Source organism: Helianthus annuus, chromosome 8, assembly GCF_002127325.2.
Source record: "Helianthus annuus cultivar XRQ/B chromosome 8, HanXRQr2.0-SUNRISE, whole genome shotgun sequence".
Taxonomy (NCBI): domain Eukaryota; kingdom Viridiplantae; phylum Streptophyta; class Magnoliopsida; order Asterales; family Asteraceae; genus Helianthus; species Helianthus annuus.
Genome location: NC_035440.2, coordinates 98,250,149 through 98,259,934, shown reverse-complemented (window position 1 = coordinate 98,259,934; position 9,786 = coordinate 98,250,149). Strand labels below are relative to the sequence as shown.

Here is a 9,786-nt window from a genome sequence, read left to right as displayed (position 1 = left end):
AGTACCAGCGGCGTATCCACCATGCTTTTATCATATAACACATAGCCCCGTTACATAAGTCACTTATCAATAACCAACCATAATGTCATGTTAAATGTCAAAATGTTTATGTATAAACCATGTATAATGTCATGTGTGTAACTGTATCATGTATAACTAATGAAATGCATAGCAAGTAGGAAATCATCTACTTAGACTATGTAATAATGTCCATGTGAAAACAAATGTCATGTATGGTGAATAACTAGAAGTTACTCAACCCCATAGAAAATGTACAAAACAATGTTTTTGAATAAACCTAAGTTTAAATCAAATGTTATAGGATCTCCTGCTTGGGACCTGGGTCAAATTTAGTAGGATCTCCTTCAATGCCCATAGGTATTGGATGGCGGGGATCCAAACTCTTTGACCCCCTCATAAGTTAACTACTATTAATACTATAACCCGGCTATTTAGGACTGTATCCCTGCTGACTCAGACTACTTAGCCGAGGGTAACGTCACCGCCAAAAGCGGGGCCTACCATAATTTGCATTAATAACTTAATTCATTATCTTCCAATAATCCGACCCTTTAGGATTGTATCCTTGCTGACTCAAACTACTGGGTTGAGGGTAACGTCGCCTTCAAAAGAGGGGCCTACTACAATAACTAAGATAATCTCTTAAACAAGTGCAAAAGTGCGAAAATAATCAAAGGTTATACTAATACACGAGTCGGATCCAAGTGATTCATCTTGTCTATCTGTTTTTATTTTATTTTATTTTTCAGCATTTAGTTAGTTTTTATTTTCCTAGTTTAAAAACATTTTTCTCACTTTTTGATTTGATTAGACATTGAGGATAAACCGGTACTAAAAGCTCTTGTGTCCTTGGACGACCTCGGTATCTTACCAACACTATACTACGTCCAAGATGGGTGCACTTGCCCATATGTGTGTTTAGTGTTAGTAAATATCGTGTTTTATAAATTTAAAACTTGGCTAAAAGTGTAAAAGGGCTTAAAATATACATTAAAAATATAACACACTTCACGCACATCAAGTTTTTGGCGCCGTTGCCGGGGACACAAGGATTTTAAGAAAGTTAGGAATCAACGGCCTAATCATATTTTTTATTTTTCTTTTTAATTTTTAGGATTTTCTTAGTTTTTCAGCTTCTGCAGAGCTCAGCACGGGTCGTGCCTGGTCGGACACGGGCCGTGCCCAGCATCGTTACTGGCAGTTTTTAGTTTTCCAGGTTACAGAAGGCTGACCACGGGGCCGTGTCGGTGCAACACGGGGCCGTGTCCAACTTCCAGTAACTGGGATCTGGAAAACATTAACTGTAACTCCGACCACGGGCCGTGTTCGCTGAACACGGGGCCGTGGTAAACCTTCTGACCAGCATTCTTTTCTGTTTTTATTGCAGGACTTGGAACCCGACGCCAATCTTACATAGTGTATGAGCTCCAGTTCTAATAAGGACATAAAGGAACCTCTAGAAGAACCCGAACGCTTTCTCAGAAAAAGATTAAAAGCTAAAAACCAAGAGAAGGTTTCGGGTGATCCACCTCCAATGGCGGACCAACGTACCCTCATGGATTATCTACGACCTACCGTAGGTAACCTAGGCGCCGCTATCAATGCTCCGAATGTCGAAGCTAATAACTTCGAACTTCGGCCGCATTTGATACAAATGCTCCAAAACTCCGCAACCTTCCACGGGCTTGTGGACGAGGATCCCCATCTACATATCACCAATTTCCTAGAAATATGTGATACCTTTCGGATCAACGGGGCATCAAATGACGCCATCCGCCTCCGTATGTTTCCTTTCTCACTGAAAGACCGAGCAAAAGCTTGGCTCAACGCCCTCCCAGCTGGATCGGTAAACACCTGGGATGAACTAGCCCAAAAATTTCTATATAAGTATTTCCCTCCCGCTAAAACTGCTAAATTAATGACTGAAATTAATACATATTCACAAGAGGACGGGGAATCCTTATATGAAACTTGGGAAAGGTTCAAGGAGTTATTACGCAAGTGTCCGCATCACGGCCTTGCGATATGGCAACAAGTATCCACTTTCTATAATGGATTGTTGCCACACACAAGGCAGGCACTTGATTCTAGCTCCGGGGGACTTTTAGGTAATCGACGCCCGCACGAAATATATAATCAAATTGAGGAAATTGCTCAAACCAATTTTCAATGGCACACCCCCCGGGGGAATAAATCTATTACCCCAGGCGCCCATAAGGTCGATGAAAGCACTTCTTTACAAGCCCAAATCGAGGCCCTTTCTTCGAAAATAAAAAAATTGGAAATGACAAAAACAGTCTCGGTTATGGCTTGTGAAGGGTGTGGTGGGTTACATGAAAATTGGAGTTGTATGAAAGAAACGGACGATCAACAAGAAATGGTAAACTACATTGATAATAGACCTAGGCCGTCGGGTCACCCAACGGGAACTTACAACCAAGGATGGCGAAACCACCCAAACCTTGGTTGGAGAGAACCTGGCAATAGTAGTAACCAACAAATCCAACGAACAAACTTTCAACAACCAAGAAATGAGTCACAAAATTTCACTCAACAACAAAGTGGAAGAGAAAGGCTTGAAGATACTGTATCTCGCCTCATCTCCGACACTGAAAAGAAAAACTCGGAAAGATTTCTACAATTAGAATCAAATTTTAGAAATCACCAAGCTAGTATTCAAAACATAGAAAAACAATTAAATCAAATAGCTCAAAATTTTGCCGAGAGACCGCAAGGCGCATTACCTAGTAATACCGAAACAAACCCAAAAGCGCAAGTTCACCTCTTCACACTACGAAACCGCACCGTAGGGCCTGCAGAAGCGCCGCCACCAACCGAAGAAACAGTACCCACACCTCTGCAGGAGAAGAACTCCCCTCCATCACCAGAGCTTACCAAAGCTCCTCGCGTTCCGTACCCCGGAAGGTTAATTCGTCAAAAGACCAATGAGCAATTCGCAAAATTCGAAAGTCTATTAAAGCAATTGCATGTCTATATTCTTTTTATCGAGGTCCTAACCCAAATGCCCAAATACTCTAAATTCATGAGGGACTTCCTTACGCATAAAAAGAAAATTGAAAATTTGCAATTAGTCAATTTAGGCGAAGAATGCTCTGCACTCGTACTCAATAAACTTCCTCAAAAGAAAATCGATCCCGGAAGCTTCACGATTCCCTGTTCAATAGGGGAATCCCCCGTTCGTAATGCTCTAGCTAACCTTGGGGCTAGCATTAACCTCATGCCCTCATCTATGTTTAAAAGACTCGGCTTGGGAACCACGAGCCCCACAAAAATGAGCATACAACTCGCTGATCGCTCTGTCAAATTTCCACAAGGTGTCATCGAAAACGTTTTGGTAAAGGTAAGCAGATTCGTCTATCCAGCCGACTTTGTCATACTAGATATGGAAGAAGACACTGAGGTCCCCCTCATACTAGGAAGACCCTTTCTTGCCACCGCCCAGGCGGTGGTAGATATGAATGACGGAACGCTCACTTTGAGATACGGGGGTGATGAAGTAAAATTCGGAGTCGGGAAAATAATAGAGGACGACGACCCGGTCAACTACATGAAGGTTATTGATTCGAGCTTGGATGCTGCTCTCCGACGGTGTAACATGGGACGCCAAGCATCCCACTCAGAAAACATATAACCTCGCATTGGGTCTAGCCAAGGACCCTTATAAACGTGGCGCACCACGGAGGCATTCCGCGGAACTATCCTTAGTTTAGTTTAATCTTTTAGTTTTAATTTGCAGGAATAAAACACACTCATGGTGGTAATGGATGAAAAGGGGAACGAGAAAAATGGCCCCATGCACAAAGAACAGAGCAACCCGACACAAATCTCCATCACAGAAGGCTCAACACGGGCCGTGCCCAACCAACACGGCCCCGTGCTGAGCCACCTGCAGAAAAACGCCCAGTTCAGGTAACTGGACACGGGCCGTGTTCACCAGACACGCCCCCGTGTCCAGGCTTCTGTCTCATTTCTTTAATTTCTGTTACTGGCACCTGACCACGGGGCCGTGTCCGGTCACCACGGGGCCGTGTCCAGACTGCCAGTAACATAAATCTTTGCTTTTTAACACCACATTACACATCCAATCAACCTAAAAATTTATTTTTAGGACACATTGAGGACAATGTGTAATTTAAGTGTGGGGGAGGGGGGGAAGCTAACACTTTGAAATTTTGCAAGTCCTAACAACAAGCCTTACACAAAACTCTATTGGAACCGCTAAACACCCCAAATTTTTTTACAAAAATTTTTTCATTTTTTTTTACTTGTCTAAAGTTTAAGTTAGGAATCACAAGATTAATAAGGTTATATTTTTATAAAATTTACAACCGAGAGCGTCGTGATAACAAGAACCAACATAAGAAAATTATGAAACGGCATAACAAGTCTAGTTAAAATTTGATTATATATACTTGATCACATTAAAAACCCATTCCCACAAAAGTGAGTTTTGAGCCTTTATTGAGCATACAAATTTACATCTTTAGACTAAATGCTCATTTTTCGTTTCTTGTGTGAATAGCCGCTTGGTTCTTACAACTCTAGAACTTGCCACGACGATTCATTCCCGGTCCTTACCAACTTAAACCCAAGTAAGTAAATGATGGAGGCATTAGGACTAACCATTTTTCTTTCTACACCATCATTTTTCATTTTTTTTTACCACCTACCCAAAATCCCCCTAGTTAACCCCTTTAAGCCTAAACCTTTCGTTTCTTTACCCTAAACCCTTTTTACCCACCAAAAACCCTTTTTATTTTTCACCCCTTATTTTAGTAACAAGCTCGGTTTTTTGCAAGCTCGTTCTTTTATGTGACTAAAAAAAAATATGATGATGAAGTTAAAAACAAACAAAGCTATACAAACAAAAGCTTGTTTGGAGAAATACTTCAAAATAAAAAGTCACTAAAAAATTGTGTTACTAAAACCGACGCTTTTTACGCTTTTCACCCTTTTACTAACCACTAACCCAACCACCCACCTTTAGCCCAAGCCTAACCCTTCACCCAAAAAGTCCTCTTGATATTTACAAAGGTATAAAGTTAAAAAAGGAGGAGGATTGATTGCTTGGCAAGCCTATGGAAGGCGTAAGTGTGACAACTCGAAATCTAGAACCTTTCGTTGTGTCTTGATGTAGCCTACTTGTACGTTATGTGATTAATTAACTGATTAAACTTAATGATAAACGTGAACCTTTTTACGTGATATGTGCTTGTTATGTGTGCATTGTATATATTTATACGTGTTATAAGTGAACCGAGAACCCAACCCGAAAACAAAGAACCCGACTCGAGACCGTGAGGTCTCGAGTGAATAGTGACCGAATGGGCCTTGGGCCGAGAACCTTTGGCCGGTTGGGCCATTTGGGCCGTAAATCTCTTAACCAAATTACAAACCCATCAAGGGTGCAACACTTGGAGCTAGTATATACACCACACCTTAGTTAAACCTTGCCATTTGTTGAACAAGAACACACACACACTCTCCTATCTTCTCTCTCACTAGAACTCTAGAACATAAACACACTCCTCATTCTCGGATTTGGACCTTGGATCGGCTCACACACACACCCGGTTGGAAGCTCCACACACACCCTCGAAACCCATCAACCGGTTAGTGTTTCTTGATGATTATGGTTGAATGCTTAGTGTTAATATGTTCATGTTGTGTTTGTATGATGAGATTATGTGATAATATGGTAGTTGATTGAGTTATGCATGATGTTTTGAAAAGAAATCGGTTCATGAATGTTCTTGTTATGTGTTGAACTATGCATAAATACTTGATGTGGAGAATAGGTTCATTGTATGTTAAAAAGGTGAATGATGATATCGGTTGCACTTGGATTTGGATCCGAAAAGTTGGGTGTTTATACTAAACAAATCGGCTAATGAATATGTTTGTCATGATAGGATGCATGGTAGTGAATGATAGTTCATAATTTTGCTTGAACAAAGGTTGAATATGTGATGAATATGCTTGAATGTTTGAAGAACAATTTGAATATTGGTTGAAGATGTGAAAACCCTTGTGATTTTGATCCATTTTGACTAATAACCTGATTAGGAAAACTTGTTAGTGAAATTCTATTGGTTGTTTCCTGATTTGGGCCTGATTACATTGTACCATTAAGCTGACTACATCTGCATCAACACTGAACGTGAAAATGACAGCATACCGACTCGCAATCACCCAGTTGCGACTCGCAACCACAGCGTGACCACTCGAGACCACGCGGTTGCGACTCGCAACCATATCAGGACAAGCCGAGACCACAGGTTACGAGTCCCGTTGCGACTCGAGACCTCAGCATGACAAGCCGAAACCATGGTTGCGACACCGGTTGCGACTCGCAACCACCTGAGATCAGCACACACAGCATGACTCGAGACCATGCTTGCGAGTCCGGTTGCGACTCGAGACCACACTTTTGGACCTAGGTTAGTGGGCCGGACTTAGCAACTTCTGTGCTTCTATACGTGTTGTTTGGGCCTGTTATCACGAGCCCAACTGTTTGGGCCTCACACTTGGACCTTGGGTTTGTATATAACTGTCAAATGTGATACTGTGCACTGTTGTTAAACTGCCATGATAGAAACTGTATGCCGTAACTGCTACTTGTACGTGCACTGCTTGGTTCGAAACTGATTATAAGTGATATCCGTGTTAGGACGTTATTGACTACTTGCGACTTGATTGACTTTCTGTGATTAACTGCCGAGCAAACCAAGGTGAGTTCACACCCTCTACAAAGCATGGGATTCCCTGGGTTGGGAACGGGGTTAAGGAACGTGGATTCCTCGTCCTCCTTGGGTAGGACGTCAGTGGTTCAGGAATGTGATTCCTCGTCCGGATGGACGGATAAACGTACTAGACTAAAACTCTATCACGAAGTCCCTCCTTTTTGTATCGACTAATCGCCGGGCCAATGGCGAGCGGGTCATTAGTTAGATAGCGCTATTTAGGTCTGACAAGCCTCACACCGTGCCGCAGAGGACGGGCGTGAACTAATGGATCTGGGGCACGTCAATGATGATAGACATTGATGTTTTTCAGGGCACATAAACATGACTACAGTCAGCAGTCGATATGGTAACGAGTCTAGTGTACGCATGGGGTAGCCCCCACGGCCGAAATGCCTGATAACTAACATGGGGTAGCCCCCACGGCTGGAATGCCGGAGTAACTGGGAATGAACATGTCACGTTTTTAAACTTTGGGGTAACCCCCACGGCAGGATGCCAGTTAAAGGAAAACTGTTTTTGAAACAACTAAAACGAACACCCAACCGTGAACTCACTCAACTAGTTGTTGACTCGTTACTACATGCTTTGCAGGACCATAGGTACTGAGCTGGAGCTTGCATGGAGGAGGGTCGTTATGGGACACGGATTGCTACGTGCTATGTTAAACTTGAAACTTTTGAACTTATGTTATAACTTTAAACTTATGCTTCCGCTTGCAACTTAACTTGTTTGTTTTGAAACACCAATCGTATTGGTTAAACTATTACAACTGTTTATATGCTTGTTCAGTATGATTGGTGGCTGGATCCTGGTCAGTCATGCCTCCAAGCGGTAGTACTCCGCAGGTGGGATTTTGGGGGTGTGGCAGATTGGTATCAGAGCCATTGGTTATAGTGAACTTGGTTTTAATAAAGGAGAAACGTTTTTTTTTGTTAAAACCAGACTATAAACGGTTTAGTGCTCAACGGTCCACAACGACACTTCACTCCGCATGCAAGGCTCGACATTCTAGGTAATATGATATGTGTATATTGCCTACTTGTTAGTTACGTAGTACATTGCTCATGGTATGCTTGATTAGTATAACTACTGTTGTTTGAACACGTGTGTGCTTACTCTGTCCTACTATCGTACTTTCGCGAACCTCTCTCACACGTATTACTCTTATTATGAAGAAACATGTCTGGACGCGTTAACATGACACAAGCCCAGTTGACGGCTTTGATCAACGAACGAGTTGCCGCAGCGCTTGCAGCTGCAAACGCAGGAGGTATATCCTGCAGTCCGAAATTGTTCTAGGATCATTTGGATCCTACTCTCGTGAACCAACCTTTGTGTTAAACTCTGTCTTTCTTTCACCTACCTTAGGTCAATATGCTCAGGCACCGGTGTGTACTTTTAAGACCTTTATGGACTGTCGACCCACAACTTTTAGCGGAACTGAAGGAGCAGTAGGTCTCCTACACTGGTTTGAGAAACTGGAATCTGTGTTCGAAATGTGTGAATGCCCTGAAGCGCGCAGGGTGAAGTATGCTACTGGTACTCTCGAGGGTTTGGCCCTCACGTGGTGGAATGCTCAAGTGCAGATGCTGGGGTTGGTTGCTGCCAACGCCACCCCATGGGAAAACTTCAAGGAAATGATCAGGGAGGAATACTGCAGTCGTGACGACATTCACAAGCTGGAAGATGAGTTCTACAATCTCAAGATGACGGGGTCAGAGATTGAGGCATACACTAAGAGATCGCATGAGCTAGCCTTGTTGTGTCCTACTATGGTGGATCCTCCGTATAAGCGAATTGAACTCTATCTCAAGGGCCTGGTGCCAGAGATCCAAAGTCATGTGACTTCAGCAAACTTGACCACTATCCAGCAGGTTGTACAGTTGGCTCACCGTCTCACTGATCAGGCGGTGGAGCAGAACAAGTTACCGAAGCGTATAGGTGCTGCAACTACTTCTGGTGCTTCTAGTGGGGATAAACGGAAATGGGATGGAACTTCAAGCAGGGGTTCAACTTCGGTGCAAACTCAGTCTCAGCAGAGAAAGACGGATGATCACAAGAGCCCCAGTCAGCAGTCATCTGGTGGTCAAAGTCATGGTGGGTACAAAGGAAATCACCCCAAATGCAATCGTTGCAACCTACACCACAGTGGGCCATGCACCAGGGGCAACTGTCATCGGTGCAACAAGCCTGGTCATGTTGCAAAGGATTGCAGGAGCGCATACCCCGCCAATCAGAATCGTCAGCAACCTCAGCAGAACCAGCGACAGCAGCAGGGTAACAACAAAGGGTGCTTTCAGTGTGGAGCTGAAGGCCACTTCAAGAAAGATTGTCCCCAACTGAATCAGAACAACAACAACAATCAGGGGAATGGTAACAATGGGAACAACAACAACAATGGTGCTAGGGGACGAGTGTTCGTGATTGGTCAAGGTGAAGCAAGGAATGATCCCAACGTGGTGACGGGTAAGTTCCTTCTCGACGACTTTTATGTTACAGTCTTATTTGATTCGGGTGCCGATACTAGCTATGTGTCACTAGAAGTTAGTAAGATGCTTAAGCGTATTCCTACACCCCTGAGCGACAAGCACAGTGTAGAGCTAGCTAATGGTAAGAGTTTGGAAGCCTCACACGTAGTCAAGGGTTGCCAGCTTATTCTCGCTAACCAGACCTTCTCTGTTGATCTTATTCCTATTGTCTTGGGTAGTTTCGACGTTGTCATTGGGATGGATTGGTTATCCCAACACCGAGCAGAGATTCTTTGCAACGAGAAGATCGTTCGTATTCCTGGTTTAGGTAGTGAACCTCTCATGATTCGTGGCGACAAGAGAAGTGCTGTTGAGAACATCATCTCTCTTCTTAAGGCCCAGAAATGCTTACGAAAGGGCCACACTGCGATTTTGGCTCTAGTTACTGATACCACAGAAAAGGAGAAGAAGCTAGAAGATTTTCCAGTTGTACGTGATTATCCTGAGGTATTCCCTGAGGAATTACCTGG

The 9,786-nt window shown here is 43.3% G+C and overlaps 1 non-coding gene across 1 annotated transcript; it reads right to left on the bottom strand.

The window, feature by feature from the left end:
- Positions 1 to 1,933: 1,933 nt before the first annotated feature.
- On the bottom strand, positions 1,934 to 2,040 carry LOC118481408. Its single transcript, XR_004865615.1, has one exon. It is a non-coding gene; the product is annotated as a small nucleolar RNA R71 (small nucleolar RNA).
- Between the last annotated feature and the right edge of the window lie 7,746 nt (positions 2,041 to 9,786).